General features: G+C 38.6%; 1 long non-coding RNA gene and 1 pseudogene across 1 annotated transcript; one reads left to right on the top strand and one right to left on the bottom strand.

Moving 5' to 3' along the window:
* Positions 1-386: 386 nt before the first annotated feature.
* znf1155 (zinc finger protein 1155) lies at positions 387-20,162 on the bottom strand (annotated as a pseudogene).
* On the top strand, positions 3,376-9,953 carry LOC141380123 (uncharacterized). Its single transcript, XR_012397607.1, has 2 exons — positions 3,376-3,429; positions 7,776-9,953. It is a non-coding gene; the product is annotated as an uncharacterized lncRNA (long non-coding RNA).
* Positions 20,163-21,513: the final 1,351 nt, after the last annotated feature.

Raw genomic sequence — 21,513 nt, 5'->3', positions numbered from 1 at the left:
AATGTGACATATACATATATATACATATATATACATATATATATATATATATATATATATATATATATATATATATATATATATATATATATATATATATATATATATATATATCATTCGTTCATTAATTAATTTTCTTATCGGCTTAGTCCCTTTATTAATGCGGGATCACCACAGCGGAATAAACCGCTAACTTATCCAGCGCTTTTTCACGCAGCGGATGCCCTTACAGCCGCAACCCATCTCTGGGAAACATCCATACACACCATACTCATACACTGCAGACAATTTAGCCTACCCAATTCACCTGTACCGCATGTCTTCGGACTGAGGGGGAAACCGGAGCATCCGGAGGAAACCCACGCGAACGCAGAGAGAACATGCAAACTCCACACAGAAACTACAACTGAGCCAAGACTTGAACCAGCGACCTTCTTGCTGTGAGGCGACAGCACTACCTACTGCGCCTACTTTTTTGATCACCAGTAACTCTAGGGTGCGTTTCCCAAACAACGACGTAACTCACGGCTGAACTAAAAAACGATGTAGTGACGAGTGTTTCCCCAATACCTGTAGTTTAAAATGAATCCCTAGTGTAAAACTGTTTCCTAAAGAACATACCTAAGGCTTCTCCTTCGTATGAACTCTAAGATGTTTCTTCAGCTGTGAAGACCTCAAAAATTTCCTGCCGCATTGATCACATGTGTGTGTTTTCTCTCCAGTGTGGATCAGCATGTGTTCACTAAGGGATGATGAAACTCTGAAACTCTTCCCACACTGAGCACACGTGTACGGCCTCTCCCCAGTGTGAATCCGCTCATGCGCTTTCAGATGTGCTAAATGAATAAAGGTGTTGTTGCAGTGTGAACACACGTAGGGTCTCTCTCCCGTGTGAATCTTCCTGTGCTGTTTCAAGCCTCCGAATGTATTGAAACTCTTCCCACACTGAGCACATGTGAACGGTTTCTCTCCGGTGTGGATCCTCTCGTGTGCTTTCAGATGTTCTGAATGAGCGAATGTTTTGTCGCAGTGTGAACACTCGAACGGTTTCTCTCCAGTGTGAGTCATCCGGTGACGCTTTAAGCCTCCAGCTCTAATAAAACTCTTCCCACAGTCAAAGCAGACAAACTCTTTCACACCAGCGTGGATCTTCTGATGTTTTTTTAAATTTGACGGCTGTCTAAAACTCTTTCCACACTCTGAACACGAATACGGCTTCTCAACTGAATGAACTTCAAGATGTTTCTTCAGCTCTGAAGGCCATAAAAAGGGTTTGCCGCAGTGGTCACATCTGTGTGTTTTCTCTCCAGTGTGGATCAGCATGTGTCGATAAAGGTTTGGTGACTGTTTGAAGCTCTTCCCACACAGAGTACATGTGAACAGTTTCTCTCCATTGTGGATCAGCATATGACGCTTGAGTCTACATTGATGTATGAAACTCTTTCCACACTGAGGGCAGATGACACCCTTTACAGCTGTACTCATCACTGAGAAATGATCTTCAGTCTTTGATTGAGTTTCTTCTTCCCTCTTGACATGATGTTTCTCCTCATCTTCACTCTTCACTATCACATCTGAAAATGAACAAGTTACATTATAAGAGGCTAGTTTACCATAGCATATATCATACCTGTCAACCCTCTCGTTTTTCCTGGGATTCTCCTGTATTTTACTGTTCTATCCCGCTATCATCCCGTAAATTTTCCTGTATTTCTCCAATATTTTCAGTCTTTCTCTGAATAAACGAGCCTCCCTTTGCACAACCCATACTGCCGAACCACCAGGGGTCGCCCATTGCTCTAAAACATGAGTCTTCTGTGCTTTCGCTTTGTTTAGGAATGAAAACACTTATAAATATTAAAAACAACAGAATTCCATTTCCTTTTGATTACAGATGCAGTCACCCCTCCTATACAATCCTCAAAACAGTCATATAGCAGTGCGTGACTGTCAGCTGACACACTTCATAGTAGCCCCTTTAACACAGTGATACCGGTAATTATCTGGAAAACTTCCGGAACGACTTTACCGGTATATTCAAAAAAGCGCTGTTCACACAGGCGAGGACGTTACGGAAATTTTCCGGAAAAGAGCATTCACACATCCATTCCAAAATACCGGTAAATTCTGACATCATTCACCACAAATGAGCTTTAAACGGCTGCGCTTGTATTTGTCAACATTTGACTAAATTACAAACTCTGTGGATGATCAATATTGTGAACAGCTTTCTCAGGATCACTTTCGCATGTCGAGATGTTCATAATATGTGCGTGTGCAGGCGCTCACAGGCTGTTTCACAGGCACACGCAAAGCTTGAAGGTAAACAAACAACGGCTTATCATAAGCATCTCATCGATGATTATTTACACAGTTGGCATTAAGAAGAACATATAAACGTGATCTGACGAACTTCTAGCAGCTAAATGTGTCTGGAAAAATATTCAAAGGCTTTTATTCTCACAAACCGCGCGGACGTAAATGCGCCTGACTGTTGTGATTGGCTAAAGCAGACGTCTCACATCAGTACGTTCTAGACGTGCACGCGCTTATTGCCGGCAATTTTCCGGAAAGGTCTGTATGTGTGAAAGGGGCTAGTGATAAACAGACGCTGTTTCCTAAACGGATTCTGTACATGCGATTTGATGCGAAAGGGAATCTGGCTAATGGGTGCGTGTTGAAACAGACATACACACACAATTAATAATAACAACAACATATAAGTATGTCGATCTTGGTGGGGTTTTTTCCCCAAACACAACTAATTTCCTCTAAAATGAGCATAAAAAGTTAGGAAAGCAGTCGAATGCTTTCATTATATTGTTAGATGTGTCCATTTTTAAAGTGTGTAATGGAAATTCATTTTTAGATAAACATGTGTAGTGGAAACTTACAGCAGAAACAGCGGAGCACCTGATGCACGTACAGAATGGGCCTTATTAGGATTTGACCTTGCAAGCAGTACAAACTAGACAGAACAGTGAACACACTTTGCTTCAGTGTCTCATTCTGTAGAAACTGTCGTCAGAATGGGCATTATTAGGGTTTGACCTTGTAAGCAGTAAAAACCAGATAAAAGGGTGAACACACTTGACTTCAGTGTCTCACTCTGCAGAAACTGTTGTTGCTGTATGACTGTGACCTTCTTTGCAAAGAATAAAACTTTAAAAAGACATTCCGAGTAAGACTTTGTTTCTTGACCACAGAGAACGCCTCTTTAAAGAAAATTGCCACTACAATTTGGTGTCAGAATAGTGGGATGTCATGGAGGAACTTTTCCGGACCCTGCGGACGGTGACTGATCATCCTGGGACTTCGTGTCACAGCCCTGCCCCGCTCGATTGAGGGTTGAGGGGCCGACCGCAGGGCTCGGAGGGGAACCCCACTGACATCTGGGAAAAAGAACTCAAGTGGCATCTGAACTCTCTGGTAAGAGACAAATTCTTTGTTTGTTACTAAAAGAAAATTGAACAGTTTTGGGCATTTGATTAGGCAATTAAAAGGGTTTTTCACTGTAATTTGGGCCATCACCATGCTGGTAGATCTGTCTCTGTGGGATAGCAGCGTGATTAATGCAAGTGAGATCTGACATCAGGTGGGGATCGAGACCTTTTTACAAGTGAGATCTGGCGTTTAGCTGAGATCAAGACCTTACACAAGTGAGATCTGGCGCCTGACTAAGTTCAAGACCTTTTTAACACGTTTGGCTAGCTAACTGCGATTTACTCCCGGGAGGGGGTTGAAATCAGGGGGCTGTGCGATTTACTTCCAAAAAGAGGTTGAAATCTAGGGCTGTGCGATTTACTTCCGGAAGGAGGTTGAAATCAGGGGCCAAGCGATTTACTTCTAAAAGGGGGTTGAAATTGGGGGCCACAAAATTAGAGCTGGAAAGCTTAACTTTTCGATTTTAGGTGAAAAATCGAAATCTGTTGGAGACGTCCGACAGATTAATAGGTACCGAAAAAGTCCAGGGGAAAGATTGTTGCCAGCATGGGGAAGTCTCAAAGCAAAATAAAAAGATATGATACACCGGTGTTTTGGAATATGGGAAATTTATACGGAATAAGAAAAAAATAGAAAAAAGCATGCAAGAGATAGGAAAACAATAAGGTATCACAAGTTTCTAAGGGAAAAGGAATGTTGAGTATTACTAGGTTAAACATAATGAAAAAGCAGATGAGAAGGCAGAAGGAAAAGCAGGTTGTCTTTGGGAAAGGCATGTGCGTGTCGTGTGGAGACACTGTTGATTGTTGGCTCAGGGAGGCAGATAAGAGGCAAAGAGGAAAATGCTGCAGAGGCAGCTGGCATGTAGGGAAAAGAATGAAGGAGATAAAGTGAAAGAAAAATGTGAATGTGTGAATGAAAGATTAATTAGCACCACTAATCCTTTCTATACATCTGTTTCCATACATGTACCGCCGTACCATCACTATCCCGTGGCTGAGCTGCGAGCCCTGAGAACTGACCCAAACCTCAACTGCTACTGTCCCAGAAGACCTCCGACCGCACCAACGAAATTCCTACCTTAAGCGAGTGGAGGACATCGGTTTGAACTGGAGAAATGGACATTTAATGAACATTCTGCTGTGTGGTCAACATGCTGAAGACAAGCTGACAGTGAAGCAAGAGTAAGACAAGAAGAAAGCAGAAAACGAGCTGCACATGGCTCTGGTACAAGTGGCCAACCAGAGATCCAACCAAGACCTGACAACCAAAAATACCACAAGTTCAAAGGTGAAAAAGGTGTCAAGGGGGAGAAAGATACCAGAAGATGGAGAAACTGGAATGTGACGTATGGCGATGAAACTGGAATGTGACGTATGGCGATGAAACCTGCAGAGCCTGTCGTGCACGTGATGTGAACCGGTACCAAATGTCTGCGCTTGCAACCGAGATGGACTTTTGGTTAAGGATTGACCCGAAAGGCGCTAACCAACAACGAGGAGCTGATGTGCGGAGAGGGAAGAGCAGAATAGAGAGGGTCTGGGCAAACAGCCAACAGCTACAGTAAAGGGAAGTGAACATTTTTTTACTAACATGTTTAAATGCAGACACATTTTTATACACACATATTCACATACACTGACAAACTGGCTCTCTGCAATGAAGGAAAAGCTTGCATTTCCCACTGTAAATTTGGCATTGTTTTTAATAGTGAAGCATTTTTTTAAATATGCCAAAATATTCTATGTTGATTGAGAATACATTGGTTGAGTTTCTAGCTGATAGTGGAGCTGCCATATCTTGCATACGACCATGTGACCTGCAGTGTGAAATACCTTTAACAAACAAATTTCACAAGTCTCTGTCTCGATCTGGTCATACAGTGGTTGAGCGATTTACAGCTCCGCTGACCTATGAGACAGAGGGGGGTAAAATTTTCAGAAATGGATTTGTTTGTTCACCAAAATGCCCTTTTCCTATCCTCGGAAGGGACATTTTGTGTAAACTAAACTTGATTTTAACAGCAGATTCCACTGGTGTGAGAGTGATTGAAGGAGAGGAATTTTGTTGTTTACAAATTGAATCACAAGCACCGAAGTGGGCTTATGAATGGCTGGTTGAAAACAATGAGTGGGCTAATTCAATTTGCAAATTGGCTGAAGAACGTGTAAAACCTTTTCACAGGGATATAATGTCTCCTGGTGAACTGCATTGTACGTCACATGTCGTAACTGATAGGGATGCAGAGTTTGAAAAGGCTTGGTTTGAGGCAAATGTGAATGAAACTTTGATTTTAGAGAAAATGTACTGGAAGGATAATCTGTGTGCAGTTTCAGTGTCTCTGTCAGAAAAGCAGCGTTCATTCTATCTCATGTCAGCACAGGCTGTGCCTCACATATCAGTTTCCGAGGGTAAACATCAGTCTTGGGCTGATTTACGCCGTTTGTGAAGCAGTGTGTTGAAGCGCGCTCTCGCAGGCCTTTAGGGTGGACAGTGAAACTGAAACAGCTGTTTCAAGAACTGTGACTGCGATTGACAAACTTTGCGTAAAGAATTCTTGCATGGTTGACTTTAACGCTGCAGACATACACCCAGCTTTAGCAGAAATACCAAGTGAATTATGGGCTAAAAGCAAGTATGATGTTGGTTTAATCAAAGGTTGTGATCACTGCATAATCTGATCACAGACCTTGTCAACAACAATATCCTTTGAAAAGGGAAGCCATTGAGGGCATTACCCCAGTATTTGAGGCTTTACTGGAACAGGGCGTTATTGTACCATGCAACAATTCTGAGGTTCATACCCCTATTTTTCCTGTTAAAAAGATAAGGGATAATGGGATGCCTACTGAATGGCGTTTCGTACAGGATTTACAAGCAGTAAATGCAGCTGTCAAACAAAGGGCTCCATTAGTTCCAAATCCGTACACAATTTTGTCACAAATTCCTGAAAAATCACAATTCTATTCAGTTGTTGATCTGGCTAATGCATTTTTCAGTGTGCCAGTGGACAAAGACAGCCAGTTTTGGTTTGAATTTAATTTTAATGGCAAAGGCAACACCTTTACACGTCTGTGTCAGGTGTGTTTCACTTTATACAACGAAGCGTTGTTAAGAAGTTTGGAACCTTTGACCCTGACAGCTGGAACTGCTTTGTTACAGTATGTTGATGACTTGTTGATATGTGCTGAGAATGAAGAGATGTGTGTGAAAGACACTGTGACTCTCCTTAGGCATTTGGCTAAGGAGGGCCACAAGGTCAGTTTGACAAAATTGCAGTTTGTTAAACAAAAGGTAACTTTTTTGGGGCACGTCATTACACCACACAGCAAATCTCTTTCTGAAAAAAGGGTAAGTGGTATAAAAAATGTACCAAAACCACTAACGAAAAAACAAATGTTGTCTTTTTTGGGTATGTGCTCATATTGTCGCACATTTATTCCAAATTATGCAATTTTGGAACAACCCCTGAGAGCCCTAACATTAGGGAAGGGAATGAAATCCACTGACAAACTACGGTGGACGACAGAGGCAGAGCAGGCATTTGTAAACATGAAATTACAAATGGCTGAAGCCCCTGCATTGGGTTTACCTGTACCAACAAAACCATTTGTTCAGATGGTAGATGAGAGGAGTGGGTTCATGACGTCATTGCTCCTACAGGACCATGGAGGTAGACTGTCAAACAATGTACTGGTTTGAATGCAGCTACTATTCTTCCTACTGAGGAGGATGGGGAAGAGCATCATTGTTGTTTAACAGCACTTGAACAGGTGTGTTCGCCACGACCTGACCTTTCTGACGAACCACTTGAAAATTGTGACAATGTCCTCTTTGTGGATGGTTCAGCATTTAAAGATCCACAAACAGGCCAGAATAAAGTTGGTTACGCTGTAACAACTGAATTTGATGTGGTGGCCTCTGGGAAATTACCAGGGCACTATTCTGCACAGGCCGCAGAGCTTGTGGCATTGACAGAAGCATGTAAATTGATGGCAGAAAAGGAGGCTACAATTTACACTGACTCAAGATATGCATTTGGGGTAGCTCATGATTTTGGGGCTCTGTGGAAACACAGAAAATTTCTAAAGTCTGATGGTCGACCGATACTCCATGCTCCTTTAGTGGCAGCGCTGCTGGATGCAATTTTACTACCTGACAAACTGGTCATTTGTAAATGCGCAGCGCACTCTAATAATAAAGATTATGTTTCTGTAGGTAACTCCAGGGCAGATGGAGCAGCAAAAGTCGCGGCGTCCCAAGACAAGGACAACTCTGAATGTTCTTTGCTATCTGTTGGTGATAACAATGACGTGTGTTCTTCTTTGCAGGACATGCAGACCTTTGCGACGGGGCTGGAGAAGAACAAGTGGAGACAGTCTGGCTGTGTGATGAAAGATAATGTGTGGAAGAGTGCTGAGGGCAGGGCGTGTTTACCAAAACATTTCTTCCAACATTATGCGAAATTACTTCACGGTAAAGGCCGCACAGGGGAAGGCTGCTGAGAGACCACTGCACAGTCTGAGGCCTGGCGATTTCGTGGTGATCAGGGACCTGAGGAGAAAGAGCTGGAGAGCGAAACTCTGGTTGGGTCCATTTCAAGTGCTACTGACCACTGAGACAGCGGTGAAGGTCGCAGAGCGGGCGACGTGGGTGCATGCTGGGCACTGCTGGAAAGTTCCATCTCCTGAGAAGGATTCCACGAGGGAGTAGGAGAGAAAGAGGGGCTCTGAAGCTGTCTGAAGAAAACAGCAGGCTGCTATCTGAGTGAAGCAAGGTCACAGCTGGGGAGAAACAACAAGGTCAAGAGGTGTGTGTGGGACAGTAACTTCTGAATACAACACCAAGCAGCAAACAGACGGAGAAGAAAGCGACCAAAAGAGAGGTGAATAAGCTGTGATTGACCATCGCATTAAAGATCTGAAGATGAACGAAAAGATTCGCTGGCATCCATTCCGAGTGCCAGGTATGTGTCGGCTGAAAAAAAACCACGTTGTGGCTGACGTTACTATCATTGACATTATGTTACGTCATCTTCCTTGCTCTGGAACTGGCAATGGAGTGTGTGGATTGAGACAAATCACACTGATGTTGCTATTATTATCACTGAATGTTCTGTTGTTTTCATTAACCTGATTCCAGGAAACCATTTCTGACATTGTAGCCGACATGAGAATGGCCGTAAAAGAGCCTAAGAACGCTAACAACTGATGGCTAGATTGGCTGTCATTTAAGTGGGGAAACTATTTCTACTGGGCCTTTACTGTGGTGTTACCTGTATTGGGGGTGGGTCTAGTGATATTATGTTGTCTGCCATGTATATTCAGATTTGTATCATGGTCAGTGGGCAGACAGATTACATCTACAACATCCCATCTGATGGTAAAGATGGCGGTTAAAAAAGAGGGTATGAATGTTGACATGGGTCATGATTTTGATTATGACTTTGACGATAACAGTAGCTACATGGATATGGATAAAGAAAAACCGTAAACAAATTGAGAACAAAATTTTAGGTGACAGCTGTTACTTAATTGGGAAAATATTAACGGACCTGACTTTTTGAAATTTGAGATAACTATCTGCTTGCTTATATGTATTTTGGGTCTATCCAAACAAAAACAGCAAACTGCATGAGTTGGTATGTTCTGTAACAAGTCTTAAAAGAGTGATCATTTGCATGAAAATCGAGAGAAGAGTGTAAATGTGATGTATGTTTAAGAGTACAGAAACAACAATGTGTTCATATGTTTGTGAGTGTTATTGATGAATTAATCATGTAGAGTGTTAGTAATTTTTTAACTGATTGAAGAAATGCTTTCAGAATTTCTTTGTGTGAACAAATCAATAATGTGAAAATAACAGGCAATTTCTGTGATTTTAACCTCTGAGGGGTGACTGAGGGTCTGATTTCGGTCAGGAGCGCAATAACAGTGATTATTCGTTTAGCCCGGCTCCCAGGGAAGAGGGATGTTTTGAAAGGTAACTCTTAATGGGGAAACTATATTAAGATGAGTGTTTAAACATCTCTAGTGTATTTGATGTGTGCAGAAACCTGTTAAATGATTAACCAGTGTTAAATGATTAACCAATGTGATTTTTGTAACCAGTTTGATTTTAGAAATCAATTGAAAAATGAATTTAATAATGAGTTATCAATGAATGATAAAAAGAGAGGAATTGTAATGGAAATTCATTTTTAGATAAACATGTGTAGTGGAAACTTACAGCAGAAACAGCGGAGCACCTGATGCACGTACAGAATGGGCCTTATTAGGATTTGACCTTGCAAGCAGTACAAACTAGACAGAACAGTGAACACACTTTGCTTCAGTGTCTCATTCTGTAGAAACTGTCGTCAGAATGGGCATTATTAGGGTTTGACCTTGTAAGCAGTAAAAACCAGATAAAAGGGTGAACACACTTGACTTCAGTGTCTCACTCTGCAGAAACTGTTGTTGCTGTATGACTGTGACCTTCTTTGCAAAGAATAAAACTTTAAAAAGACATTCAGAGTAAGACTTTGTTTCTTGACCACAGAGAACGCCTCTTTAAAGAAAATTGCCACTACAAGTGACACCTCTTATTTAATGTAATTTAAAAAAATGAGATTCATTGGTTGCTCTTAAATCAGAATGTGTAAGTAAATGAGATATGATAGCTTGATTTTATTTCATTATAATAGCTATTCATTTTAATAAGCTGAACTGTTTGCTGATGTATATTTTTATTTTTATTTTGTTAATAATAATTTCAAAACATATTACTGACCGTTTAACTGTTTATTTACAATGAAACAGCTCCAAATTAACACATTTAGTAATTTTAGAGATTTTTTTAAAGTGGGAGGGGGGTGTTATCATGGTGGGCATATCCCTTATTTTCACATCCGAATGTTGACAGGTATGAGGGTGGCTTTCTCATATGAAAAAATGAGATTTAAAACAAAATAGAGACTGTCAGTTATAATTGTCTATATTTTTTCTGTCAGAGCTTTTGTCCAAAGCGACTTAGAATTGTGGAGACATTCAGCGATTCAACAAGAGGCGGCAATACACACAAGAGGTAACTCCAGTTTTCTCTAGTTATGATCAATGCAGCGGCAAAGACGACAACCTCACTGTTCTTCAGCCTCATTATTGAAGAGTAATGAATAAACACAAACCTATTAGTTCTTCAGTCTCTTCCTGTTTAATTCTGCAGGGTTCTGGATCACTCATCTTCTCACTGTCCTTCAATAAACTCTGTCTTTGTCTTTCACGATTGCTGCAGAGCTTCAGGAGAACAAACAGACAAATCTGATTAAATCATATTATGATGTCATATCTTAATGTTATATCTAATTTTTGATTGTGTAATTTGCTCAAGTCTGTTGGCATCGATACAATTAACTTAATGGGGGGATTTGCAGATGTGAATACTGATGAGCCTCAGACCATAAACACTCATTGAACAGGCAGTCAAGAGCAGCAGATCAGCTCATTTTACAGTTTGCAGAATAAACTGGCCACTATTGAGAGTAACTATAACAAAATTATACATTTACTTAAGTTAATATCTAGTTTTAAGTATTCATATCAATAAAGTAATTCGGTTGTTAGCACTAGCACATCTAAAGAACTGAGAAATCACAAAAACCTAAAACATAATGCACACCAAACTATGAATTTAAGGTTTTCTGCATCAAACGTCATATATCTGACACAGCAGATTCACATTATTTTAAATAACAGATCATAATTTGCGATATTACAAATACAAAGTGTACCAATAAAGTAAAACTCAAACACATTCACTCATATTGTCCTCTCAGAGCTGCTCTCTGCCTGCTGTATTGTTTTGGTCAGCAGACACACAGATAGAGGTGAATTCAACGCAGAAACTAGTCGCAGATTGTCGCTTTAATAAACTGTAAAGTGTGTTTTATTGTTGTGTAAACACGAGAAAAAGCGTCAACGACTCACCTCAGCTCTGAAGACTCGACGCTGGATGAACGCGTCAGCGGTGACGTCATCACGGCGAGGCGAGAGCAACGGAAGATCAACAAAACGCGTCAAAAAAAAAAAAAACAATCGCTAAATATAGACAAAAAGCCGTCTTAATCACGTGTAGGGTGAAGCGCTGTTTATTAAACACCTAAAATGTTGTTAAAATGCACTTAAATAAAATGTAAATTAAATAAAACAGATATAAAATTATTACGTTCAAACAATCATTAATTATTTTAACAAAATGCAATTATAAAACAAACTATAAACATATATATATATATATATATATATATATATATATATATATATATATTTATATATACACAAATTAACATCTTAAAACAAATAAAACTATATATATATATATATATATATATATATATATATATATATATATATATATATATATATATATATATATATATATATATAAAAACCTTGGATAATCTGTATCATTAAAAATGTTAATGTTATTCATAATAGTGTGCAGTGATTGTATCGAACCAGCGCTTTCTCGTGAATTAATGGGCTGAATTACTGAATTACAGGCTGGGAGATGACCAGCTAAAACCAGCTTGACCAGCCTAGCCAGGCAGGGAGCCCAGCCAAAACCAGCTATATCCAGCTTAAAAAATCGCTAAATATAGACAAAAAGCCGTCTTAATCACGTGTAGGGTGAAGCGCTGTTTATTAAACACCTAAAATGTTGTTAAAATGCACTTAAATAAAATGTAAATTAAATAAAACAGATATAAAATTATTACGTTCAAACAATCATTAATTATTTTAACAAAATGCAATTATAAAACAAACTATAAACATATATATATATATATATATATATATATATATATATATATATATATATTTATTTATATATACACAAATTAACATCTTAAAACAAATAAAACTATATATATATATATATATATATATATATATATATATATATATATATATATATATATATATATATATATATATAAAAACCTTGGATAATCTGTATCATTAAAAATGTTAATGTTATTCATAATAGTGTGCAGTGATTGTATCGAACCAGCGCTTTCTCGTGAATTAATGGGCTGAATTACTGAATTACAGGCTGGGAGATGACCAGCTAAAACCAGCTTGACCAGCCTAGCCAGGCAGGGAGCCCAGCCAAAACCAGCTATATCCAGCTTAAACCAGGCTGGTCAAGCTGGTTTTAGCTGGATAAAGTTGGTCATTTTCCAGCCTGACCAGCTAAAACCAGGCTGGAAATGGCTGGAAACCAGCCTGGAAATGGCCAAAACCTCTCTCAAACCAGCCTGGTCGACCAGCTAAAACCAGGCAACCAGCCTAGGCTGGTTTAAGCCGGATTTTTCAGCAGGGATGCCACTGTGTACGGGCATTGCCGTGACGTTTAGTTGAAAAATTATTTTTGAACCAGAAGAACAAATTTGTTTTAAACAACACAAAAAAACAAAAGTCCAACTCAAAGACAACCAATAGCCATAGTTAAAATCTGTCTTTATAGTGCTTTTGCAGTGTGCCACAAATATATATCGCTATCGCTCACCATCTCAAAAAAAAAAAAAAAACATGTTCTCAACCATGTTCCTGGAGAACCACCAACACCACAGGTTTTGAATGTCTCTTTTGTCTGTCACACCCATTACAGGTCCCTCAGTCTCTGCTAATCAGCTGATGATCACATGTGTGTTTGGCTAAAGAGACCAGGAAAATGTGCAGAGCTGGTGGTCCTCCCAGAACGTGGTTGAGAAACACTGCACTAAGTCATCTAGGTTTTTATTTTCTTAGGCTATCTCCAACTTAAATAGTTAGCACATTAATTGCCACATGTTTTTTTATGGTAATAAACATACAGGACGTCACTGTTTATGGTTTTTATAAACCAATAAAGCCACGTGAATGCAAATACTTTTGTATAACTATTTATTATTTGTACAGTTTAAAAAAAAGTCAACGATGCACATAAGATATGCAGATATAACTTCAGATTTCAACATACACATACAAGTAACATTTCCACTAGTGTTCACCTTTAGATTCGCAAGCTCTCAAGGTTTTATTATAAATAGTACAAATTTTTACAACACACGAGCACACGTTTTAATACCTTCATAACAGCGTTTGTGTTTTACCATCATGCTTTTAAACAAACTGATCAAATAAAAACCGTAGTGGACACATTTATTGACAACATATTTTATAACGTTTTTTTATTTTGTCACAGATATTATATTTTCCGCAGCACAGCTGGATTTTTTTACCTTATTAGTTTACATCAACCCTTAAGATGTCTTCGCTCTCTGCAACTCTCACATAGTCACCCACTGAAGCTAAGCAGGGCTGCGCCCAGTCAGTACTTCGATGGGTGACCTATGGAGTCAATCTAGGGTCAAATAGCCCCCTAGGGCTTGAGTGTCCACATATGTGGACAGCAAATTTTAGCTCTTAAGAGGCTGTTTAAAATACTTTGAATGCTTTATATTTTGTTACAGACATACAGTGTCATCCTGCAACTGTTTGCAGCATATGAAAAGTCCCAAACTTTATTTTTAACTGTCCAAAATGGGAACATTTTTTGTTTTTACTCTCTGATAGTCAAAGCAAGTTATAATTTCTGTTATATATGCATTAAAAACAGTCAGGAAAAAGTGTTTTATGTCAATTCGGACCACGGGTCCACATATATGGACATCATTTTTCTCTGAAAGTACATCATATCAAAAGATGATACTAATACTAATACTTCTATTACGGTTCTAATAAGTCCAAATAGCAAAGAAAAACAAAAAAATGCATGTAAAAAAAACAGCTTGGGCCTTAAGAGGATAAACTTGCAAAGAAAATTGAAGTATTGAGCAACAAATAAATTAATATATGCACATCTCTTAAAATTTTAAAGCGAACATTAATTTTGGAAAAATATAAATTCACTCTGCAAACAAAAATAAAGAACTGCAAAGGGAAAATGAAGTTGAGAAATAAAAACTAAATTTACAAACAAAAAAACAAGAAATAAAATAATAAATAAAATATTTGCAAAACATTTTTATAGCATTTCCCTTTTGAACACCTGTCCAGTTGCAATGCTCATTTTGATTTGCTTTTTAGTCAACTGTTTGTGAATGCTGTTTTCACTTTGCACTTCACGTTTTTGCGCGGTTCACTTTGTGGCCGATTTGACAAGAGGGTGGAGTCAAGAAAACTTGGGCTTTTGTAAAGGCAATGCTATAAAATGTGTTGCAAATATATTGTTTTTTTTATTGCAAATATTTTATTTATTTATTTATTTTTTGCACTGTTTGAATTTTATTTCCATTTTTTTTTTTTTGCAAATTTAATTTTTGTTTCTCAAAAATTTTATTTTCCTGTTGCAGTTCTTTATTTTTGTTAGCAGAATACATTTTTATTTCTCCAAAATTAATATTTGCTTTGTAAATTTTGGAGATTTGCATTTATTTCAAATTTTTTGCTCAATACTTATTTTTTTGTTTGCAAACCTTCTTTTAATTTGCAATTATATATGGCCCTAGATTGACTGCATAGAGACCACAGGGGAAAGCTAGCTTGCTGATGGAAGTGGTGTTAGTGAGGCCAACAGGAGGCGCTCAACCTGCGGTTTGTTAGGGTCCTAACGCCCCAGTATAGTAAAGCGGACACTATACTGCTCAGTGAGCACCGTCTTCCGGATGAGACGTTAAAACGAGGTCGTGACTGTCTGTGGTCATTAAATATCCCAGCGTGTCCTTCAAAAAAAGGTGTTTAACCCTGGCATCCTGGCCAAATTTGCTCACTGGCCTCTGTCCATCATGGCCTCCTAACCATATTTGGCTTCATCACTCAGTCTCCTCTCCACCAATCAGCTGGTGTGCTGTCTGGCGCAATATGGCTACCGTCACCTCATCCAGATGTATGCTGCACACTGGTGTTGGATGAGGAGATCCCCCAATTCTGTAAAGCGCTTTGAGTGTTTAGAAAAGTGCTGTATAAATGTAGGGAATTATTAATTATTAATCTTGTGTTTGTGAATGCAGAAGAGAGTTTTCAGCAAGGTCAATTTTGCAGATGTGTAAACCTATTTCTTAATGAAAAGGCTTCTACTTTGTATGAACTCTAAGATGGTTCTTCAGCTGTGAAGCCCTCAAAAATGTCTTGTCGCACTGATCACATTTGTGCGTTTTCTCTCCAGTGTGGATCAGCATGTGTGAATTAAGAGATGATGAAACTGTAAAGCTCCTCCCACAGTGAGTACACGTGTACGGCTTCTCTCCAGTGTGGATCCGCTCATGCGCTTTCAGGTATCCCGCATCTCTGAATGTTTTGTTGCACTGTAAACACACGTACGGTCTCTCTCCTGTGTGAATCGTCTGGTGCTGTCTCAAACTCACGGCTTTAATAAAAGCCTTCCCACACTCCGAGCACACAAACTTTCTCACACTAGCGTGGATCTTCTGATGTTGTCTCAGATTTGACTGTTGAGTGAAACTCTTCCCACATTCTGAGCATGCATACGGCTTCTCGTTTGTATGAACTCTGAGGTGATCCTTCAGCTCTGAAGGCCAGAGAAATGTTTTGCTGCAGTGGTCACATTTGTGTGGTTTCTCTCCAGTGTGGATCAGCAGGTGTCGATAAAAGTTTGGCGATTGTCTAAAGCTCTTCCCACAGTGAGTACAAGTGTACGGCTTCTCTCCGGTGTGAGTCCTCCTATGTACTTTCAATATTTGTAACTGATTGAAGCTCTTGTCGCAGTGTGAACACTTGTACGGTTTCTCTCCGGTGTGAATCCTCTGGTGATTTTTCAACCCTCCAGCTCTGATGAAACTCTTCCCACAGTCAAAGCACACAAACTCTCTCACGCCAGTGTGGATCTTCTGATGTGCTTTTAGATTTGACCAATTACTAAAACTGTTCCCGCACTCAGAACATGAGTACGGCTTTTTGTTTGTGTGAACTGTTCGATGGCTCTTCAGCTCTGAAAACCTCATAAATGTTTTGCCGCACTGATCACACTTGTGTGTTTTCTCTCCGGTGTGGACCAGCATGTGTGAATTCAGGTTTCCTGAATCACCGAATCTCTTGTCGCAGTGTGAACACTGGTACGGTTTCTCTCCAGTGTGAATGATCATGTGACGCTTGAGATGGTATTTGTGCCTGAAACTCTTTCCACACTGAGCGCAGGTGAAACCACTTACTGTTCTTTCTATTACAAAACTATCTTCAGTCTCTGATTGAGTTTCTTCTTCCCTCTTGACATGATGTTTCTCCTCAGCTTCACTCAGTTCTTCACTCTCCTCCTTCACCTTCACATCTGAAAATTAATACAGCATATGTTAAAATATAAATAAAAAGTATGTAACAATGTACTATTTAATATAGTTTATTTACTATACGTTTATTAGAAATTCTTTATTAAATACGGCTGCAATAATATATTTAAACTAGGGCGGTCAAATGTTTTAAAACGCAACTAATCACACTTTTTTGTAATTAATCATGATTAATCACGAAACGCCGTATTTATTACAGAAATAAAAACACAGGCATGTAAACGCCATTTAAATTTCAAAAACACACACATACACACAGACAATGCACGCAGTGCTGGTGAGCGAGAGGGATCCCTTCAGATTAGGGATGGGAAGATTAACCGATATGTATCGATACGCGGTCATGCGCGTGCACGATGCGAGTGCATCGGTTGAGCAGCAGAGGATGAATGAAATTTTGGAAGCAAATCGAGATGCATCTCGCAAAAACCGATGCATCTCGATTTTCCGAGATACAGCTTATATTTTTAATATAGAATGTATTTTTTATTTATTAACAAGTGTTGTCAACCTGTTTTTGGCGCATAATTTAATCGACCTACATAAAGTAAGCCTTAGCAACGGATTTGCGGATGTGCACACACTACAACTCAGTGTATCAGGTGTGCGGATGAAGCTAGTGGAGCGCCCTCAGAAAGCGCGAGAAGCAAAACAAACATTTTATTCCCCACTGAGTTTTAAATCTAAAGTATGGCAAGCAACATTATGGATTTAAGGATGGACGACATGACAGGACAGATGCAATTTGCAAAATGTGCCGCGCATCTGTAAAATACGCGGGCAGTACGACTAATCTGATATCTCACTTGAAGCGGCGCCACGGTGTTGTTGTGAAAGCATCTTCCAGTGTTTCTGCATCCCCGGCTTTCGCACTGCTTCAACCAGCTCCAAAAGTGGTGAGAAAAGCATTGCAAGTTTTTTTTCCATGCGCAACAGTTCTGCTCGCTCTACGCCAATAACGAATGCTATTGCATTGTTCATCTGCAAAGATATTCAGCCTAGTGTCACGGAGAACGAAGGTTTTAAACACCTCCTCCTGTTAATTTTTATTTAATTATAATAATAATATTAATAATAATAATGATAAAAATAATTGGGTGTCACGGTGGCACAGTGGGTAGTTTGACCACCTCACAGCAAGAAGATTGCTGGTTTGTTATATTTTTATTAGCCTGTTGTTCACAGTGACAGTGATGTTTCAAAGCAGCATAACACTGCTAGTTCACAACCTTAAGTTTTAAATATTCAGTGGCAAAATATATCTTTGTAAAACTTGTTTTCATAGTTGAAAAGTTAAATCACAATTCTTGTTGTGCAATGCTAAATTTATTTATGTTGAAAGAGTGCAAATATATACATATTTTTTTAATATATATTGCACTTATACATTCTGTTTATCTTGAAAATACTTGAATAATATGTGCTGTATGTTCTAAAATGTCCCTCTACTGTAAACTGACACTCTGGCTCTGAGAGAAAAGCCAGTTTGTAAAAAAAAGTCTTGGTTTTGCTTGGTTAATAAATAATCAAACTCATTCAATGGCACAGCATCCTCTTTCACATCATCTCATAAACTTGATCTAATTAGTTAGTGCTGAAATATCGCATCGTATCGTGATATGGGTGTGAATCGTATCGTGTTGCATCGCAATATGTCACAAATGTATCGCTAATATATCGGATCGTATTCTTTGTATCGAGATGCGTATCGGATCGGCATTATAGCTTAGATGCCCAACCCTACTTCAGATTCATCAACAAGCACGATCGCGTTCATCAAATTAGCTTGAACTAAGCGATCTAAACTATGGCTGTCTTTTACAAGCAAAGATTCTGACAGAGGAACGTGAAGCAGATGCTTAACAAAAGAGGGGAAACACATCAAACTTAATAAAACATTTGAGGGCTCACGGATGCAGCTTAAAGGAGGAGAAATGGGCTGTCTTTGACAGCTTGCGAATTCATCTGGGACTTGATTTACATGGAAACCAATACTCCGCTTTGATGATTAAGAGAATACTGATTAAGAGTCGACCATGTAAACAGCGATTTTTGATTACCTTAAAGGATCACGTGAGTCCCGAGATGGTTTTTCTTTCCGTTCGCCAAGCGGTATCAAATTTCATTTAAAACATTCTGAATGAAAATATGCTGAATGAGTGTGAGCTGTTTGGACACCACTTGCTGTATGAGATCCACAACAGACTTTATGGAAGGACACATCACTGCTCTTAACATTTCAAACTTGAGTTATGAACGCTAGCATTCAACTGTGCTTTCTAATCCTAAACAGTAGCACTTCTGCAGCTCTCTGTGCCTTGGTACCAAAACATTTTTTCAAGATTTAATCATTCGACTATATCTGTGCAAATGAATCTTTTGCCGTTACCGGCTTTTGAAAAACTCTAAGCCACTGAGATATTTCCTTTTAAAATCTCTTGCTCATCATTTAATGGTCAACTATCAAGCTGAAATTGGCACTTGGTCAGTGAGTGTCCAGTTTTCTCCAGTTATAATCAATGCAGCAGCGAAGATGAATGTTGGATAAACAACCTCACTGTTGTTCTGCCTCATTATTGAAGAGTAATGAATGAACACAAACCTATTAGTTCTTCAGTCTCTTCCTGTTTAATTCTGCAGGGTTCTGGATCACTCATCTTCTCACTGTCCTTCAATAAACTCTGCATTTGTCTTTCACTGATGGCGGCAGAGCTTCAGAAGAATAAAGAGAGAAATCTGATTAAATTATATTATGATGTTATATCTTGTAGTTAATACAATATTTGAGTATGTAATTTGCTCAAGTCAGTTGACACAAGTACAAATAACTTAATGTGGGAATTTGTAGACCTGAATATTGATGTGCATCAGAATACAATCACTATTGTAATAAATTATTACAAAAATATGTAAATTTATATCAATATCTAGTTTTAAGTATTCATACTAATAAAGTAATTTGATTGTTAGCTCTAGCACATCTACAGAACTGATAAATTACAAAATATTCAAAAACAAAGCGCACCACAAACTACTAATTTAATGTTTTCTGCATCAAACTTCATATATCTGACACAGCAGATTCACATTATTTCAATTCACAGATCATACTCTGCGATATTACAAATACAAATGAAACGTTACTAACAAAGTAAGGCACAAACACTTCATATTGTCCTCTCAGAGCTGCTCTCTGCCTGCAGTATTGTTTTGGTCGGCAGACACACAGATAGAGGTGAACTCAATGCAGAAACTAGTCGCAGATTGTCGCTTTAATAAACTGTAAAGTGTGTTTTATTGTTGTGTAAACACGAGAAAAAGCGTCAACGACTCACCTCAGCTCTGAAGACTCGACGCTGGGTGAACGCGTCAGCGCTGACGTCATCACGGCGAGGCGTGTGCTCCCTCGTTAACATGCGTCAAAGTTCAATCAAAAAACATTTAGCAGTTCTGAACACATCTGAAATAGTATGAAGTAGTAAAAGTATAAAACGCATGTAATGAGTCACAAAGATTTACATCTCATCCTACCCCAAATGATTTCGTTTTCCTCACTAAACGAGTATAGCACCTTGACATGCCTTGCTTTTGGACTTTTTGTGCTACATTTGTCAAAGCAAAATGATAGATATGGGAGTCCTAAAGGGCAAATTAACTTAAAAAAGCCAACACTTCTCACATGCATACTGTGAAAGGTTTAAGGTTTGTCTTTGCATGAATTATTCACTGAAACCGCTATCACACTTCTCACAAAGTGAAATAAAAGACAGAGACAAAATAAGAGAAAAATAAACAGAGACAAACTGCCTGAAATGTTCTATTTTGTCAAAATGTTATGGGGACACTTTTTTTATAACAAAAATTTAAATAGTTTTGAGCAAAGAAAATTACCGAAGGGCTCGATGTATCAATATGAGACATAATAAATTCATAAAAACATGTATGTGGTATGAAAATGGATCTTGATAGAAGGATTATTAAACAATTTAGTATAAATAAATGTGAATATTCTGACTCTTTGTTCACGTGTCAATGCTAATTTTGGGTGACTTTAACTGCAGTTCAGCAGTTTCACTTTCGCTCATAAACATTTCACTCATGCCCCCGTGACAAACTGGAGTATTAGATGCAAATAAGGAGTAAGGACTGGTGAGTGTTACGAAATTTAATAACGCACGCCAAATGGAAAGCAAAAAACCTCTGCATTTCGTTATGTGTGGATCTTGTCAGAAAATATGGTGAAAAGTTCTACATGGCGGTAATAGTTTAATTGTAGAGTTTACTTCAGTAATGCCACTAATATCTGCATATCCACGTCTTAATTCCATTTCTGTTCAGTTCAGTTATGACTTTAGTCGGATTAAGGTCATCAAAAATGGCTGTTTGGAGCTCATGTAGGCCTACAGTTTAACATTCATGTTTTACTGAATGAACAGTGAGTAAACACAAGCACATCTTATTGAACATCATTTATTTTCATCACCAATTATCATAGTAGAACAGTTCCTCAAGTAGTTTATGATGCATTTTGGAAACAGGAGATGAGCCCCTGGTCTGATGCGCCACCTGGCTTGAAAAACCCGTTCTCAAAGACTTATTATTTGGGTAGCAAACATGTTCTGAATGCCTTTGCCGGAATTCAAATAAGCCATTTTAATCTAGATTAATTTAAAGATTACAGTGAGATTAATCAAGATAAATAAAATAATCTATGCCCGTCTATAGTATGTTTACACTCGGAG

This window comes from Danio rerio, chromosome 22, assembly GCF_049306965.1.
Source record: "Danio rerio strain Tuebingen ecotype United States chromosome 22, GRCz12tu, whole genome shotgun sequence".
In the NCBI taxonomy this organism is placed as follows: domain Eukaryota; kingdom Metazoa; phylum Chordata; class Actinopteri; order Cypriniformes; family Danionidae; genus Danio; species Danio rerio.
The sequence above is the reverse complement of the archived record's forward strand: the minus strand, read 5'-3'. Positions and strand labels throughout refer to the sequence as shown.